This window comes from Lissotriton vulgaris, chromosome 10 (genome assembly GCF_964263255.1).
Source record: "Lissotriton vulgaris chromosome 10, aLisVul1.2, whole genome shotgun sequence".
NCBI classification, from domain to species: Eukaryota; Metazoa; Chordata; class Amphibia; order Caudata; family Salamandridae; genus Lissotriton; species Lissotriton vulgaris.
This window is the reverse complement of record NC_141698.1, coordinates 41,061,994-41,065,967: the sequence shown is the minus strand read 5'-3', so window position 1 is coordinate 41,065,967 and position 3,974 is coordinate 41,061,994.

Here is a 3,974-nt window from a genome sequence, read left to right as displayed (position 1 = left end):
GATCTATTTTATCATTTGGTCATCCGAGGTAGGGATTGTAAGTCTCTAGATCATTGAGACGTAATCCAAACCCTCCATGAGGGATAACCCTCTAGTGTTGCTTGAAGACCATATGTTTGATCAGAAAAGGGGAACTAGTGCAGTGCAGAGAGAAGTGAGTGAGATTAAAATGAATAGAGAAAGGCAATGAAAGAACTTTAATAGCTGCCAGTGTCTTTCAGATTAAAACCAAGAACAGCGCAATAATAGCAGTTCCAACAAATAGCTGCTGAGGGGCATGGTCGGGACGCAGTGGTGCTTCAATAAGCACTTGATGTACTGCTAATACCTCAGAGGGCAGCTTCCAGGTACAATCCATCAAACATACAGATTAAAGACAGAGTAGTCAATATGCTATTGATTGTGTTGCATTGAATAAACTACTGATGCCTATAGGGGAGATATCAAGGGTTGTGTATTGAAATAAAGGCTTACACAGACTCCACCATCCACCGCGACGAAGAAGTCTGCAGCAAAATGACCATTCGTGTGGTCAGTAATTCATGTAATGTTTTACAAAAACATTTACAACCACCTGAAAATCCCCCCCCCCCGAAGAATTGTATTTCTTTAACTGTATAAAGAAAGAGGCAGTGCATGCAAGCATTAAAATTGTCTGAGACAATTGCATCAACATAAACATATTATCACACTATAGGTTCTAAACTACACCCCCCCCCCCCCCACACACACTCTCACACTCTGGCTCACATACATAGACTGCTCAGGCCCTTCTCTTAATACTCGGTTCTGCTCTGATACTGTGGATGATAAATTCAGGCACTGCTGTCAGCACAGAGCTCTGGCTGCTAAATTAGCAGGTATTTAAGCAAATTGTGAGGTCCTTGGGAGCTTCATTCCTCTTCTCAGGCATCATGTGTGCACAGGGAGCCGCAGATGGCAGAAGACGTAATACATTTCAAACATTTCAGTTTAATGATGTTGTTGTCTAAGAATTAAAGGATAAACAAGCCACCCTGGGCTTTGATTCATTAGTTTATTTTATTTAATGCTTGTACCATACAGCATGGTGCAATCAACAGGATTCAATGGAGGTGAGTGTTGTTCAACATCTTAACATTTTTGTAACTAACCATATATGTCATTTCGAGAAACAGTGCTATGAAAAATAGGCTATAATAAGGAGATTATATATAAACACAACACTAATAAAACAGTATGTAAACATGAGTTTTTTAACAACAGTAAACAATTTACAACCAGCAAATTCTTTACAAGGAACCTTTGTCAATCACTATATATATTTTGTGGCTAGTTCTTTGCCATAAAGAGCCTCCTGGCCATCCCAAACTATTAGTTTGCAATAGTCACTTAAGGTATAGTTAACACAGTTAGATTGTTGAAAGATATTCCATTCACTAGTTTCAAAGTTAAACACAGGAAGTTATATTGGTTTGTATGAGGTTGACATGCTAGCTTCATTTAGGATCATTTGTAGCTGATGCAGATTCCTCAGTAGAGCCAGTACTTTTCCCAGGGCTTTATTAGCCTCTCCTGGATCAATGTAATTTCACATTTGATGTCTTGAGGGCACTTGGCTCAGACACAATCAATTTGGAGGCCTGAACCCAACTCCCTTTGATCTGTCAAGGTCATCGAAGGATAAGCTAGTGCTCTTCGAACAGCTCTTCATCCATCTTTTAGAAATGAAATATTAAATCAATCAAACAGAACTTGTCAAGCGCAGCACTGCCACCCTTAAGGGTATCTGGCGCTGAGGATGCTGTGTCACCTTTGAAGAGCCATGTCTTGAGTTTCTTACTGAAATCAGCCAGGGAGAGTACAGTTTGGAGGTGGAGGGGCAGATCATTCCAGGGATTGGTGGTCAAGTAGAAGAAGGATCGGCCTCCGCTATGGCTGTGATGGATGAGGAAGGTGTGGGCGAAGGCGAGTGAGGAGGAACACAGGTGTCTGGATGGTTCATGAAAGTTCAGTATGTGGTTGATGTAGGATGATCCTTGTTTGTGGAGGGCTTTGTAGGTGTGTGTGAGGGTCTGAAACTGGCATCTCTTCTGGAAGGACAGCCCGTGGAGGTCCCTGAGGTGGAGGGTGATGTGAGACCATTTGGGAAGGTCTAAGATGAGTATGGCCACAAAAATCTGTTTGGTCTGGAGTTGCCTGAGAAGCTGGGTGAAGATGCTGGTGTAGAGAGTGTTGCCATAGTTGAGGTGGCTGGTGATAGGGGCTGGGCGATGGTCCTTCTGGTGTTAATTGGGTTTCATCTAAAGAGCAAGCAAAGTGTATAGGAGGAGGCAACTGCATTGACTTGATGTTTCATGGTCAGTTGGCTGTTGAGGAGGATTGCGCAAGTTGCCTGTTGGTATTGGAGTTGGTCCAAGGTCAGCTCTCCACCAACTATGGTTCTAGGCTGAGGTATTGTACCAGAAGATCAGTACTTCCGTCAGTACTTCTGTCTTGTCTGAGTTGAGTCTGAGACAGTTGTCTCTCATCCAGTTGGCTACTGGAGAAGTGTGGCTCAATGGTTAGAGCAGCAGACCCTGATGCAGAGGTCTAGCCCGGAACCAGGGTTCAATTCCCCGCCTCGGCGGGTCTTGGGCTCAAAATTCCACGGACCTGATAATTCTCGCCTCGGTGCCTATACCAATCAGGGAGTCCCACTCTACAACTCTGGGCAATAGCTTGCTTAATCTCCACAATGGCACCCACAACGCTAAGGATGCCTGGCCTCCACCTTGGGGGTGCCCAGAAGTGGACGCCTCACAGGGAAAGACAGGATGGGTTCCACAGCGGTATTCGTACAAGCGCCTTGAGACCCTTGCGGGTGAGTAGTGCGCTATACAAGTATCAATTTTTTTTAACAATTTTACGTTAGTCATGGCATTGGAGAAGTTGGTTCTGGTGTTGGTGGGGTCCTTGGTGAGTGAGAGGATAAGTTGAGTGTAATCTGCGTAGTAGATTATGTTGAGGTGACATGCTGACATGCTGACATGTTACCTCTGGCTTCCATGTGCATCATAGCAGCCTTCCTAATCAGTGCAACCAGCTGGGTGTGGAACTGAAACTTATCTCCTTATTGCTTTTGATGGCAATTTATTTTGGCAGGTGAGTTGGTTCACACTACTAAGATGATTCCAACTTCCTTCTACAAAGTCTTCCTATTTATTTCATCTAGTTCCTTTTTAGGTCTGATGAATGTCAACATTTGGCACCATAATACATCATTTGGTCCATCCCATAACACTAGTGATGCCTAGCAAAAATGGCTCATGGTCCTTTTTTTAATGCTCAACTCCACAACAGTGAACCGCGTGCCCATTTAAATGTTTGAGAACTTATTGTAATTAGTTCAGCCCATGATTTGTAATCACTTCCTTTTTTCAGCTAATACCAGGGGCTTCTGAGCACCAGATATCCTGAGAGGCCATTCTGAGGAACCTATTTACTAAATTAATCAATTAGTCTTTCATTGAAACAACAAGGTTCTGTGACTGTTTTGCACATAAGACCACTCCCTGCTTCCACCGTACTTTATCTGCCTTCATACTACCTCTGCATCGTGTAGCTTCTTTCAGGTTCTGTTACAACAAATATTTTACAATGTCTTGACAAAGCAGGTGAAACCACACTGGGATCTCACCTCAGATGGTGTGACTGATCCCGACCTACATTGGACAATAAAGGTTTGACCAGCCCTATAACTTGTCCATATTTGTCTCTTAGGTGTTTGATTTAAGAAAGACCATGTGGGTACCTGGCATGGCTTCAAGCCCCTTTGGCAAACAGCATGACCTCCTCTTACAGCAGTGCGACACAGTTGAGGTACATCAAGAAAACCCCACACTAGTCAAGAGTCATGTCAGTAGGGCAGGTTGCTATCCCATGATCTTGGACTGGCAACTCCAAGAGGGCTAAGGATTTGACAAATGAGGCTTGAGAGGGTATCTTTCTCCCTC